Raw genomic sequence first — 16,531 nt, forward strand, 5'->3', positions numbered from 1 at the left:
CTTGTTAGAGAAAGTGTGTCATTATGGAGGTGGAGCTTTGAGGTCTTATATACATGCTCAAGTCTAGTCAGTGTGATCTATACCCTTCTCTTGGCTGCCTGTAGAAGATAGATTCTTTGTTTGGATCAAAATGTAGCACTTTGAGCTCCTTCTTCAGCATAATGTCTGTTTGTACTCTGCCATGCTTTCCACCGTGTTAATAAAGTACTGATCCTCTGAGACTGTGAGCCCCAGTTAAATGTTTTTCTTTATAAGAGTTGCCTTGGTCATGCTATCTCTTAATAGCAATAAAACATTAACTAAAACAGCTGGCAAAATAGTTCAAAAAGGTACTTGCTGTTGTGAGACAAAACTTTTCCTAGGAAGACTCAACACACAAAGTATACTCATGCTCTATGGGGAACCCAAGACAGACCAAAGTTCTGACACCACCAATGTTCAACTTGTTGAATGGAGTTTCTTACAGAAATCCGGGTAAAAGTTTACTTACAGGAGCAGAAATGACTCAGAGTCAGCTGAATCACCAAAGTCTACCCCAGCATAGGTGATAGGTTACTAAAGCTGAAACAGTGAAACTTACTTCACAACCTGCATGCAGTTCAACGTGTTGTCAAGTATCCTATCTAAGTGTCCCAGTTGCTCTAAACATCTTTCAGGTAGCTTGGTTTCTCCTTCTCCTAGGCAGCTGGTCTGTTCTCAGAGTCTTCCTTATAGCTTGCCTTGTTTACCTTTTTTTTTCTTTTTTTTGTGAGACCTGGGGGTAGTTAATATGATCAGTTTTAGGGACTTCCAGAAACTATTTTGGTTGTTTTCCTTCTTATTAAGGAGCTTCTCTGCAAGATGGTATGTTCCAATATTGGAGGAAATGTTTCATAACACCTGCCACCAAGTCTGACAAAACCTTAGCTAACTAGGAGCTGCATAGTGGAAGGACAGAACAGCTTTCCCAAGTCATCTTTTGATTTCCATATATGCATAGATCCCTAAATAAATATGTGCAAAAAAACTTTTAAAAAGTCTTGGGAGCACATTTTCTTTCTCTTTTTAAATTTTTTTATCTTTAATCATTTTTCTACAGTCTAGTTGTTTTCCTCCTCCCGTTCTGTACTCCAACAGTTCCTCATTCCATTTCTCCTCCCCCATCTCCTAGAGGATGTCTCCGCACGCCATATACCCCAATACTCCACCAGGCCTCCCATTCCCTAGGCCTCAAGTCTTTCAAGGGTTAGGTGTGTCTTCTCTTATTGATGCCAGACCAGGCAGTCCTCTGCTGTGTATGCGTTGGGGGCTTTGGACTAGTTAGTATATACTGCCTGGTTCATGGCTCAGTGTCTGAGAGATCTCAGTGGTCAGGGTTAATTGAGATTGCTAGTCTTCCTAAGGGGGCCCACAATTTTTAAGCAGTCTCCTTTTAAAACATTGACATGTAGTTAAGATTTTTAGCTGAGACCAAGGGTTTTATATGTAAGAAACAGTCCTTATAGGGATTTATGCTGCCTATCATTATCTTTGCTCACAAGCATTAGGCTCACCTTTCAATAGCACCAAGACCGAAATATTTTTCTTCCCTAGGAAAGAGGCAACAGAAACTCTAATTCCTTAGAATCCACCATTTCATGGCATCTTTATTTATAATAGCCAGAAGCTGGAAAGAACACAGATGTCCTTCAAAAGAGGAATGGATACAGAAAATGTGGTACATTTACACAATGGAGTGCTACTCAGCTATTAAAAATAAATGACTTCAAATGCTTTCTCAGCATCTAATGAGGTGATCATGTGATATTTTTCTTTGAGTTTGTTTATATAGTGGATTACATTGATAGATTTACATACATTGAACCATCCCTGCATCACTGGAATGAAGCCTAATAGACCATGATGAATGATCATTTTGTTGTGTTCTTGGATTTGAATTATGAGAATTTTATTGTATATTTTGCATCAATATTCATAATGGAAATTGGTCTGAAGTTCTCTTTCTTTTTTGAGTCTTTGTGTAGTTTAGGTATAAGCATAATCGTGGCTTCATAGAAGGAATTGGGTAATGTTCCTCTGCTTCTGTTTTATGGAATAGTTTGCAGAGTATTGGTATTAGGTCTTCTTTGAAGGTCTGATAGAATTCTAAACTAAACCAATCTATTTCCTGGCCTTATTTTGGTGGGGAGATTTTAATGACTGCTTCTATTTCTTAATGGTTACAGGACTATTTAGATGGTTGATCTGATCCTGATTTAACTTTGGTACCTAGTATCTGACTAGAAAATTGTCCATTTCCTCCAGATTTTCCAGTTTTGTTGAGTATATGCTTTTGTATTAGGATATCATAATTTTTTAATTTCCTTAGTTTCAGTTGTTATGTCTCCCTTTTTATTTCTGAGTTTGTTAATTTTGATACTGTCTCTGTGTCCTCTGGTTAGTCTCACTAAGGGTATATCTATCTTGTTGATTTTCTCAAAGAACCAACTCCTCGTTTTATTGATTCTTTGTATAGTTCTTTGTGCTTCTACTTGGTTAATTACAGCCCTGAGTTTGATTATTTCCTAACATCTTCTCCTATTGGGTGTACTTATTTCTTTTTGTTTTACAGCTTTCAGGTGTACTGTCAAGCTACTAGTATATGCTCTCTATAGTTTCTTTTTGGAGGCACTTAGAGCTATGAGTTTTCCTTTAAGCATTGTTTTCCTGGTGTTTTATAAGTTTTGGTCTGTTGTGCCTTCATTTTCATTGAATTCTAAAGTCTTTAATTTATTTAGTTCTTCCTTGACCAAGTTATCATTGAGTAGAGAATTGTTCAGGCTCATCTAAGTTTTCTGTTGTTTTTGTTGTTATTGAAGACCAGCCTTAGTCCACGGTGATCTAACAGTATGCACGGGATTATTTCAATCTTCTTGTATCTGTTGAGGGCTATTTTGTGACCAATTATATGGTCAATTTTGAAGAAGGTACCATGAGGTACTCAGAAGAAGTTATATTCTTTTGTATTAGGATGAACTGTTATATAGATATCTGTTAAATCCACTTGGTTCATAACTTCTGTTAATTTCACTGTCTGTGTTTATTTTCTGTTTCTGTGATTTGTCCAATGATAAGAGTGTGGTGTTGAAGTCTCTCAATGTATGGTTCAAGCTTTAATAAAGTTTCTTTTATGAATGTGGGTGCCATTGCATGGAACATAGATATTCAGGGTTGAGAGTTCATATTCATAGATTTTTTGTTTGATGAATATGAAGTGTCCTCCCTTATCTTTTTTTGATAACTTTGGTTGAAAATCAATTTTATTTGATATTAGAGTGGCTACTTCAGATTGTTTCTTGGGACCATTTGCTTGGAAATTTTTTCCAGCCTTTTACTCTAAGTTAGTGTTTGTCTATGTCACTGGGGTGCATTTTCTGTATGCAGAAAAATACTAGGTCCTCTTGACATATCCAGTCAGTTAGTCTATGTCTTTTTATTAGAGAATTGAGTGATTTATGTTAAGAAATATCAAGGAAAACTGATTGTTGCTTCCTGTTATTTTTGTTGTAAGAGGTGGAATTATATTTGCATGGCTATCTTCTTTTGGAATTGTTGAAAGAAGATTAATTTTTTGCTTTTCTAGGGTGAATTTCCCTCCTTACACCTTCATGATAAAAGTCTTGGAAAGATCAAGAATTCAAGGCCCATACCTAAACATAGTAAAAGCAATATACAGCAAACAAGTAGCCAACATCAAACTAAATGAAGAGAATCTTGAAGTAATCACACTAAAATCAAGGACTAGAAGGCTGCTTTATCTCTCCCTACTTTCTCAATATAGTACTTGAAGTTCTAGCTCAATTAATTAGACAAAAGTACGTCAAAGGGATACAAAATGGAAAGGAAGAAGTCAAAATATCACTATTTGCAGAAGATATTAGACTATACTTAAGTGATCTTGAAAATTCTATCAGAGAACTCCTAACCTGATAAACAAATTTAGCAAAGTGGCTGGATATAAAGTTAACTCAAGCAAATCATCAGCTTTCCTAACTCGAAGGATAAACAGGCTGAGAAAGAAATTAGAGAAACTAGACCCTTCAAAATAGTCACAAATAATATAAATTAACTCGGTGTGACTCTAATCAAGCAAGTGAAAGATCTCCATGACTATGATTTCAAGTTTTTGAAGAAAGTAACAGAAGATATCAGAAGATGGAAAGACCTTCCATGCCCATGAATTGGCATAAATAATATAGGAAAAATGACCATCTTGCTGAAAGCAATCTCCAGGTTCAGTGCAATCTCCATTAAAATTTTAACTCAATTCTTCATAGAATTAGAAAGACTAATTTTCAAATTCATTTGAAATAATAAAAGACTCAGGATACAGAAAACTATTCTCAATAATAAAAGAACTTCTGGGGAAATCACCATCCCTGACCTCGAGTTGTATTACAGAGCAACAGTGATTTAAAAAAAATACTGTATGGTATTGTTACATAGACAGGCAGGTAGATCAGTGGAATAGGATTCAAGACCCAGATATATACCATACACACATATGGTTACTTGATCTTTGACAAAGGAGCTAAATCCATCCAGCAGACAAAAGACATTTCCAACAAATGGTGCTGTTTCAACTGGTGGTCAGCATGTAGAATAATGCCAATCAATCTATTTTTATCTCCTTGTACAAAGCTCAAGTCCAAGTGGATGAAGGACCTCCACATAAAACCAGATATAATGACTCTAATAGAAGAGATAGTGAGGAAGAACCTCAAACACATGGGCATAGGAGAAAATTTCCTGAGCAGAACACCAATGGCTTATGCTCTGAGATCAACAATAGACAAATGGGACCTCATAAAATTCCAAAGTTTCTATAAGGCAAGGACACTGTCATTAGGACAAAATAGTAACCAACAGATTGGGAAATGATCTTTACAAATCCTATATCCCATAGAGGGCTTGTATATAATATATACAAAGTACATAAGAAGTTGGACTCTAAAAAAATCAAATAACCCTATTAAAATGGGATACAGAGCTAAACAAAGGATTGTCACCTAAGAAATACTGAATGGCTGTTAAGCACCTAAAGAAATCTTCAACATCCTTAATCATCAGGGTAATGCAAATCAAAACAACCTTGGGATCCTACCTCACACCTGTCTGAATGGCTAAGATCAAAAGCTTATTTGACAGCACATGCTGGTGAGGATGAGTAGAAATAGGAAAACTTCTCCATTTTTTGATGGGATTGCAAGCTGATACAACTTGTCTGGAAATCACTCTGGCTATTTCTCAGAAAATTTGGCATAGTACTACCCAAGGACCTAGTTATACTACTCCTAGACATATACCCAAAGGATGCTTTAACATATAACAAGGACAGATGTTCCACTATGTTCATAACAGCCTTATTTATAGTAGCCAGAAGCTGGAAAGAACCCAGATGTCCTTCTACAGAGGAATGGATGCAGAAAATGTACGTTTACACAATTGAGTACTACTTAGCTTTTAAAATCAATGACTTATAAATTCTTCTGTAAATGGATGGAAGTAGGAAATATCATCCTGAGTGAGACAACCCAGTCACAAAAGGACCCACATGATATGTATTCACTAATAAATGGATATTAGTACAAAAACTCAGAATACCCAAGATACAATTCAAAGACCACTTGAAACAAGAGGAAGTAAGACCAAAGTGTAGATGCTTCAGTACTTCTTAGAAGGGAGAACAAAATATTCACAGGAGGTGATATGAGACAAAGTGTGGAGCAGAGACTGAAGAAAAGACCATTTAGAGACTGCCACATGTGGGGATTCGTCCCGCATGCAGTCATCAAACTCAGACAATAATGGAGATGACAAGAAGTTTGTTCTAACAGAAGCCTGATATAACTGACTTCTGAGAGTCTTTGCCATATTATGACAAATACAGAGGCAGGTGCTGGCAGCCAACCATTGGACTGAGAAGGGGGTGCCCAATGGAGGATTTAGAGAAAGGACAGAGGTATCTGAGGGGGTTTACAACCACATAGGAAAAACAACAAGTTCAATCAACCAGACTCACCAGAGCTCCGAGGGCACACATGGAGGGACCCATGGCTCCATCTGCATACGTAGCAGAGGATGTTTTGTTGGGCATCAATTGGAGAAGAGGTCCTTGGTCCTGTGGTGTCTCAATGCCCCAGTGTAGGGGAATACCAGGGCAGGTAAGGGGGGAGTGAGTGGGTGAGTAGGTGGGGGAGCACCCTCATGGAGGCAGGGGGAGAGGGGATGGGATAGGGGGTTTCTGGAGGGAAAACCAGGATGGAGGATAACATTTGAAATGAAAATAAAGAAAATATCCAATAAAAAACGATAATAGAAACCATGACTTCATGAAATTCTTAGTCAAATGAATGGAACTAGAAAATATCATCCTTAGTGAGGTAACCCATTCACAAAAGAACACACATGGTATATACTGACTAATATGTGGATATTAACCCAAAACATCAGAATACCCAAGATACAATTCACAGATCATAAGAAGCTCAAGAAGAAGGAAGGCCAAAATGTGGATGCATCAGTCCTTCTTAGAAAGAGGAACAAAATACTCATGGGAGGAAATACAGGGACAATAGTAGAGCACAGACTCAACGAAAGGCGATCCAGAGACTGCCCAACTGGGGATCCATCTCATATGCAGCCACCAAACCCAGTCACTATTGCTGATATCAAGAAGTGCTAGTTGACAGGAGACTGATCGGGATGTCTCTTAGTGATACAGATGAGGATGCTTACAGCTAACCATTAGACTGAGCACAGGGACCCCAATGCACTAGTTAAAGGAAGAACTGAAGGAGCTGAAGGGGTTTGCAACCCCTTAGAAAGAAAAACAATTATCAACTAACCAGAGTCTACCAGAGTTCCCAGTGACAAAACCACCAACCGAAGAGTACACCTGGAGGGACCCATGACTCTAGCAGCATATGTAGCAGAGGGTGGCATTGTCTGGCATCAATAGGAGAAGAAGTCCTTGGTCCTGTGAAAATTCATTTCATGTGTGTAGAGGAATGGCAGGGTGATAAGATGGGAGTGGGTGGGTGTGTGGTGGAAAGGGGAGCATCCTCATACAAGCAGGGGGTGAGGGTGGCAGAGTGGGGAACCAGGATAGGGGATAGCATTTGAAATGTAAATACATAAAATATAAAAAAAAAGATTCACCATCTCAATAATCCTGTAGCCTAACTATGATCACACATGTTTCTTTTTATAATATCCAATCCCAGGAAGGCAGTTACAATTCTGTTTGTTTATATCAATTTAAAAGGCTTTGGTGTAAATATCAGGAAATTTGTCTGGTCCAAAAGTAAACTTTTCTTGAATGTTCAAAACAAAAGAATTCAAACACTTCTTTCCCCCACTTCACTAAATAGGAGTGAAAAGCACTTGATGCCTGTTGAAATAAGAGAATAATAAAAAAACAACGTGATGGGGGTGATGCCAGCATATGTATTATCCTTCAATGTTTCTTCTCCAGTTAAGTTGGCCAAGGGCCAACTAGATATAAATGACTAACATGGAAAATGTGTCTATATGCTGGAGATTAACTTTCCAAAATGTTTCCTTTAATTAGTTTCAGCACATGGGCTCTTGAAGACTTAACAGGGTCAGTAGGACCAGCCACTTTAAATTGTCTAGTTAAAGAGACTATTGCTATTTAAACACAAAGGAAAAGGCTGACTTAATGTAAGCACTGTGGGATGAAGAACAAATACAGCATTGCAGTGAATTCCCAAGATCCATCTTCTAGCATGCTTCTGAAGAAAATTAATTAAGTGTTCTATACCTCAAACCTAATTTGCATTAAAATATAAAGCAGTGACTAAGAAACAGATTTTTTAAAATAATATTCTATTGGATTGCTTCAAACAATTTTCTGGCAAAGTTTGATGTAATTTTGAAAAAAATATTCTGAACAATCTGTCTTTTTACCATACCAATATATATGAAACTCACTAAATATTCTTTAGTATCCATATATAAAATAACCAAATGTGAGGCAGACAATAGCTTTGCTGATGGAGAAGAATTTAGGCTAAACAGCAATGAAGAAACAAGGGAAATCAAACCCAAGAAAGCAGAAACATCTACTGGTATGTGTAATTCATTTTATTCAACACTATTACAAAGATCTTTTCATTTTTAGTTAAGTAAATGTAAAGGAAATTCAAGAAGCTACCTTCTGAATTAAAGAAAAGTATATGCACCCTGGGTAATCTGCATACATTCTTTTCTTTTTTCTTTTTCATTTTAAAATTATCTTTAATCCTGTTTCCACAGTCCAGCTTATTATCCTTATCCAGGTCTGTCCCCTGACCTTTCTTCATTCCATTTCTTCTCCCCCAAGAGTATGTCCCCATCCCCCACTCCCCATTCTGCCAGGCCTCCCTACTCCCTGGGGCCTCAAGATTCTCAAGGTTAGGCACATCTCCTTTCACTGAGGCATTTTTTTTTAATCTACAATAGTTTCTGCAGTGACAGAAAGCATCACAATAAAACAATCATCAAGCAAAATTCTATGCAAAACAACAGCCAAGTTTAGTCACAGACATATGGCATTTGTTCTGTCAGATCTTTTCACTCTAAAAAGGAACTGGAATTCTCCATCAGTTTATTGAATACCAAGAGAGCATGAAAACCTTAAGAATCTGTGAAAAAAAACAAATGCTTATGTAAGATAGGCACACTCTAACAAGAATAGAGGATACAGTTATGATTTACAAATATCTTCACAGACCTTTACATCTTAAGAAAGTGTCAGTTGTAGCCAGGTACAGCAAAACTACAAATATAATAGCTTGAGTCAAATTTATAAAAAGATAGCTACAGGTTTAAATAAACATGACTAGTCCATAATATTAATCTCACCATTGTTAAATAAATCTATGTATAATATCTTGAACTAAGAAATGAGAATGTGGTAATTTTGTCTTTAAGGGTACACCTATGAGGATTTAGGTTCATTATGCATAAATATAAGGGATTTATACACCGCACCCATCAATCACTGGTTGTGTCTGTTCCCAGAACAATCATTCCTCCAGTAATTATATCCTGCTAAAGATTTGGACTGAATGCCACTCCAGAGTTTTTAGAAAATCCAAGTCTCTTGGGGGCAGAAATGGAGAGCATAAGCTTTAGAAGACCATAGTATTACCTTGAGATGATGGCACCCAGAGGACAGATTTGAGCCCCAGGGAGCCTTTGCAACACACATGTGGTATAGTAGTGTGGCTAGGTAGATATTAGTGGGATTAGAGGAAATTACAGCTGTGCCCTTTTCATAATGAAAAGTATGTAAAGCCAAGAACTGTAACTGCAGGACTCTAATTACTGACCTATTTCACAGCCCTAGATCATTAAGATAAATATCTAAACCTGAGGTTCCAAGTGTCCCACGGCTTATAAGATTACTATGTAACAGGAGGTGTTCTGATGATGAACAATGACATATCATTTCACCTTCCTCTAAGAGTCAATAAAAATGGGGCCTGTCAGTCATTAATAGGAACATGCCTCTCAGGAAATCTTAGTGTTTCAGAAACTTAAAAATATAGTATAAAGTCTGCTGAAAATGTAAATTGGTGCAGTGGTGATCTTGGCTTACTAAACTCTTGATTGTATTCTAAAATATACTCTCTGTCTTATCTGAATTAGCTTTGACAAAGATCACAAAGGCCCAGAACAAAGAGAAGAGTGAGAGTATAATAAAAGATATAACATACACATTAGAATGATGTCAAAATATTTGCAAAATTACTATGAGGCATAATTTCTATATCATGAGACATGATAAGTAAGTATGTACCAGTAATTTTAATATAAATCTATGCAGTAAACTAATACAGTGGCTATTTTCTCTTATCCTTGCTAGTTCCCCAATAATGATACAGAGAGACCAAGATTTATTTTCAACTTGAAGTATATTAATTAAGCATTATAATTCTAATCTAATTTGGCTACCTCTGAGCCGAAATCCTTGAAATATTTTATTTTCCTATCGGTCTGGCTCTCCAGGCGTCTGGTGTGTTATGCCCTGATGTCTCTCCAGACCCTCTTCCTCTTGGACTCCCCCTTACTTGTCACTCTCTCCCAGTCTCTAGCTAGTGGAAGTCCTGTCCTATTCTCTTTCTGACCAGCTAATGGATGATGAATTTTATTGACAAGGCAGAGAACAAATGATGCACATTGTTTACATGAACTTAAAACAAGAGTTATTTGGAAAAAAAGCAGTCCAATGAGATATCTGGAATGCAACAAGATAGGATGGCAGAGAAATCAGTATTTGATAATTGCTTCACAATGCACAGAACTATTAGGTCTATATAAGTAGAACAAAGAATAAATTACCACAGCTATAGTGGAAATAAAATAGGTTTACTGAATAATAATGACTTGCTTACTACGTTTATCCAAATACCAAAGAGGAAGCATAGACTTCACATTGGAAGAAAATCATTATTGGGTCTTAAGTCATGTTTTCTAGGGATCATTGAGGTTCTTCCAAATCAACAAAGACAGCCACCAAACCAGACAGTATTGCTGATGCAAAGAAGAGCATGCTGAGAGGAGCCTGTCTCCTGGGAGGCTCTGCCAGAGTATGACAAATACAGAGGCAAATATTCACAGCCAAACATTGAACTGAGAATGGGTTCCCCATTGGAGGAGTTAGAGAAAGGATTGAAGGAGCTGAAGGGGTTTACAACCCCATAAGAACAACAATACCAACCAACCAGAGCTCCCAGGGACTAAACGACCATCCAAAGAGTGCACATTGACACACCCATGGCTCCAGCTGCATATGTAGCAGAGGATGGCTTTGTTGGGCACCAATGAGAGGAGAAGCCCTTGATCCTGCTAAGACTTGATGCTGCAGTGTAGGGGAATGTCAGGGCAGGGAGTGGGGAAGGGGTGGGTGGATGGGTGGGGGAATACCCTCATAGAAGAAGGGGGGGGATGTGATAGGGAGTTTATGGACAGTAAACTGGGAAAGGGGATAACATTTGAAATGTAGATAAAAATATCAAATAAAAATATTTTTAAAGACAAAAAATGAAATCATAAAAAATGGAAAAGAAAACTAGGTTTTAAAAAGTTGGATATACATTAATAAAATACTAATATACATGAAGTTATGCAATCAGAGGAGCCAGGAAAGTTTCCATTATCCACTTTTCAAGGAATTTTACAACAGAGAAAACTATATAGCAATAAAGAGGGATTTGGGAGGGACAAAATGTTGAATAAATGAAACATGTTTTCTTAGGAGATTAAAAAAAAAAGAAACTTCAGGTTGTTATTGTGATCTCAGCTGAAAGGTGAGACCAAACACACAGCCAATTGTAAAGACAGACACGTAAAAGGTTTAATAAAATGTAAAGAACTTTTTCTTAGAATGTGGGCACAATTTAATATGAAAAGAAAGAGCTTAATTCAACTCTGATACATTGAAAGTCCACTTTAGTAATGGGGCTACTAAAGACTGGTTCTCAGGCACAAGGAATTTCTTTTCCACTGTAGCCATGACAATGTATTGGTATTTGCTGGCATTTTTCATGTTTTGAACCTCTTCATTTATTTGTTTTAGATCAGATATATAATATACCAAATCACATTATTTAAAAAAAGTCTAACTAAAGTGTTGGCTATGTGCTTCGTTGTTATATTCTCTGGTAGATTATTGTAATAATTTTTGTTAACATTTAAATATAATGGCCAGACACATTCAAATGTCCATCAGTTATAATGTCTATCAATAGCATGTGTTTTAACAAATGACAAGTCAGTTTGCAAAAACTTAAAAGATAAGCGTTTTATTAAGAATTATAAAACAATGACTTTATGAGATTCGTGGGCAAATGGTTGGAACTGGAAAATATCATGCTGAGTGAGCTAACCCAATCACAGAAAGACATTCATGGTATGCACTCATTGATAAGTGGCTATTAGCCCAAATGCTTGAATTACCCTAGATGCCTAGAACAAATGAAACTCAAGACGGATGATCAAAATGTGAATGCTTCACTCCTTCTTTAAAAGGGGAACAAGAATACCCTTGGCAGGGAAGAGAGAGGCAAAGATTAAAACAGAGACTGAAGGAACACCCATTCAGAGCCTGCCCCACATGTGGCCCATACATATACAGCCATCCAATTAGACAAGATGGATGAAGCAAAGAAGTGCAGGCCGACAGGAGCCGGATGTAGATCGTTCCTGAGAGACACAGCCAGAATACAGCAAATACATAGGCGATTGCCATCATTAAACCACTGAACTGAGAATGGGACCCCGGTTGAAGGAATCTAAGAAAGGACTGAAAGAGCTTGAAGGGGCTCGAGACCCCAAAAGTACAACAATGCCAAGCAACCAGAGCTTCCAGGGGCTAATCCCCTACCTAAAGACTATACATGGACTGACCCTGGACTCTGACCTCATAGGTAGCAATGAATATCCTAGTAAGAGCACCAGTGGAAGGGGAAGCCCTTGGTCCTGCTAAGACTGAACCCCCAGTGAACTAGACTGTTGGGGGGAGGGCAGCAATGGGGGGAGGGTTGGGAGGGGAACACCCATAAGGAAGGGGAGGGGGGAGGGGGATGTTTGCCCGGAAACCGGGAAAGGGAATAACACTCGAAATGTATATAAGAAATACTCAAGTTAATAAAAAAAAAGAATTATGATTAGTAATTTAGGATGTTCTGTGATTTTCAAATCAACGTTTGAGGCATGTGGGGATAGAATTCTGCTTTTATTTCTCACTTTCTACCAAATACTGAATGAAATATTGAAAGCAAAGCAGATTGTGCTGTGGTACTCAGGGCATAAGTTCTTCATAAAATAAATGATAAATGGCTTTCAACCCAAAGTATGTTATATATATATATATATATATATATATATATATATTCTTTCCTTCACAATTAACTGGATAACAATACATTTTTTCTTCTAATATGTAACACTAAAAAACAAACTTCAAAAATATCAGTTGAATCTATTATATCGTAGTGGCCACTGAAAACTTTGTTACTATAATTTTTATGCATTAGATATTGCTTGAGGAGCATAAGAAATACTTCCTTCTTTAGTTTCAAATATCAGTAATTTGTTTTTTAATTTATACTTTATCATATTTTCTTTGTTATATTTGCTTATCAGGAGTACTTCATATATTCCTTTAAAATTATTAAATTGCAATTGTATAAGTAAATCCTACAAAGAACTATATTGCTAATGAAAATGGACAAAGAAACTAATTTACTAAATACAAAATTATATGTAAAAAGCTATAAAACTTGCAACAGTTAAAATAAAAATAAACTAACCAATAAAATAAAAATAAAAAATCTTTTCAACCTATAAAGTTTAATTACTTGAATGTATATTTCTAAGTAGTAAGATTGTGATCATTTATAACCAATCAATAATAGGTGAGATATCTAATTTGCTGTTTTGCCTAAGAAAAGAAAATACAATGTATTCAGTGCTGAGTTGTGTTAGATCACAGAGGATATCTTCTTGCAAGGATCAGTTACAACTTACATCCTTTTTGAAAACTCACCAAACTGTTCAGTCCAGAGACACCTCTCTTTTAAAATCAGAATCCCACACCAGATTTAAAAAATCTATGAGCTTTTATTTTGTTGTTTATAAGTAGCTATTGGATCTGCTATCTCACGTTCTTCTGTTGTGTGTGAACTGCTCATTAAAGACCAGATTGCCTCGAATTCAGGCAGGATATCACTCTACTGAACTCTATTATTCTAAAAAAGCTGATCTTCCTTATCTGCTGCTGGATAATTTTATCAATCATGTGGACCCCGAAATGCAGTATGCCAAGTAAAGCAAACGTGTCTGCTACCCACTTTCGGTTGTTGGTGCTCAGAATACATAGTTAAACAGACATATGCTGCATTCTGGAATGTGGGGGACCTGAAAGGTAACCTGGTTCTCAGTTGAGGTAAGGCTCAAAACCCCAGAGATCCTGAAGGGATAGTAGGGGTTTTGCCTGTTTCCAGGAGACCGGGCCCCTGTCACTAGCTGTAGCCTCCCATAGATTTGTGGCTAGATCAGTCACATAAGGGCAATGCCCCAACTGAGTCCCCCCCCCCCTCCGCCGTAGACTCAAGACAGATCTCCATTTCAAGTGAGGTACCTAAAGGCCTGAAGGGCTTAGCAAAAAAGCTTTCCTTTCCAGACACTCCTATCTGCAAAATGTTTTTAACCTCAAGCCCACCCTGAGAAGTGGAGTATGGCTTTACTCAACCACTTTTGCCCTTGACAATAAATGTCTTACAATCATGGACTGCCTCTTTTCTTAGGATCCACTATAGGGAGCCATGGAAAAGGCTGTTGCCTATAGAGCTGCTGTCTAATCTTCCGTAGAAGGCCTCTCTGTGGTCTTAGCCAGGACCATCACCACAGCAACCCCAAGCCAACCTTAGGCAAGTCACAGACTATTCCCATAGTACCAGCCAGAGCTCCCCACTTTCACACTCAGCCCTGGGCTAGATTCAGCCCGTGGACTCCCACTTCATTCTCAGCTCTTCTGCAGAGGACAGAAATATCTAGACAGACATACAGAATATAATTTACATTTCTTATGTTTGTTGGTATGTTTGGCTTCCTAATCTGATTTGTTCTAAATGCCTTTGTATTTTCTTTTGCTTTGTACCACATAAATTTTACTGTGAGTGATAGAAATGGACTCATAACTCAGAACATCAAGAACAGTAAGTTCAACTGGGAGATTAAGGTGTGAGTGTTCGCCTATTGCAACAAGTAAGGAACCTGAGGAAGGTAATTCTCAAAGCAATCCTTCTGGAAACAACAAAATAAGTGAGCACCCTTCATTACCATAGGAACTTGAATACAATCATGTAGAAAAATTCTATCTTTCCAGGTACCGGAAGATATTCTTGAACATGCTCCACTTTAAGTCACATATCACCTATTTTTAAATATATCGATGTGAAAAGCTCTAAGCATATGGTTTAGAATTATAGTGAGCTATGTTTACCCTAGGTTACCTAAATGACCATGTGTATGATTGATTGACATAGAGCTTTGAATTGTTCATTTGTAAACTTCTCTGGAGGGCTATTAAAACAAACAGAATATCCCAAAACAGTGATTAAAATGGGTGGAAACCTTGCCCCCCATGCTCCACTACACGCATGCCAAAGTATTGCTCCTTAATAACTTGCCTGAAGATTTTAAGTAGTCTTCGAATATATAGAGATAATTTCTATTTTATTAGGAGAGTTTAGTTTCTCACTTCAGTTGTAACATGCCTCTTTGATTTGAGTGTGTCTGAAGATTAATGTCTTCATTCTTTGCCTTAAAATGTTTGGAATACTGATATTCCAACTCTAGTTCTTCGTGTTTAGATTTTTGTTGTTTTATGTGTTGATTTTTTTGTTTTGCTTTGTTTTGTTTTGTTTGTTTGCATGTATGTCTGTCCATGACTTATGTGTTTGGTGTTAAGAAATGGGAGAATGGGGCCAGGAGTCTTCTGGAACCAGAGTTGCATATCGCTGTTAACTGCCATGTGGGTGCTGGGAATCGAACCTGGGTCATTTGGAAGAATAGCCAGTGCTCTAAAGCACTGAACAATCTCTCTGGACACAAACTTAGATTAATTTAATAATTTTTAACATCAAAATTAGTCATTTATTTGATTTTAATGTTTTAATTTCTTCTCATTGATTTAGTCTTTAGATATAGCAACTAAAGATCCAGAATGCTTAACCTTCTCTTTGAATATTTGAAACAGATTTATCTACCTGCGTGAGTAATCATTTTAGTTATAGAATGTGTGATTTGGCCTTTATCATCTGTCAACGTTTAAAGGTTATTAACTTTCTTTGGGCATCAATTTTTATTTTTATTACTTCTTTGAGACTGTAATATAATGGGTTTGATCCTGTTCATTCTCATGAGTCCAATTACTTTCGTCTCCACTAATGACCAAACATCATTGTATCCCTTTGATTTCTAACTCATAAAGTCAAGTGTGTGTGTGTGTGTGTGTGTGTGTGTGTGTGTGTGTGTGTGTGTGTGTATGTGTGTGTGTGTGTCCTAACACAGTCCTGTGAGGGCTCCCTGGTTCTTGGTTCAGTCTCTGTAAGCCCCAGTGAGTCCAGTTATTTGCTTCTGTGTCCTTTTTGTGATATTATTGACAATATAATCCTATATTCCTTCCTCAGCTTCTTTCACAGGACTATCAAAGTTTTACCTAATATTTGGCTGTAGATCTTTGCATTGTTTCCCATCAGTTGCTGGATGAAGCCCCTCTAATGACAATTGGTTAGGTACCAACCCATGAGTACCACAGAATACCATTAGAAAACATTTCATTGACTTTTTCCCAGTCCTTTCTGATTCTATCTTGGGTCTATGGGCTATCCAGAATCTGGGTCTGGCATTCCACGCAGTGTCAGCAGTGGGATCTCCCTCATGGCATGGGTTTCAAGCTGGACCAGTCACTGGTTGGCCACCACCACAATTTCTGTGC

The sequence above is a fragment of the Rattus norvegicus genome, chromosome 6, assembly GCF_036323735.1.
Source record: "Rattus norvegicus strain BN/NHsdMcwi chromosome 6, GRCr8, whole genome shotgun sequence".
In the NCBI taxonomy this organism is placed as follows: Eukaryota; Metazoa; Chordata; class Mammalia; order Rodentia; family Muridae; genus Rattus; species Rattus norvegicus.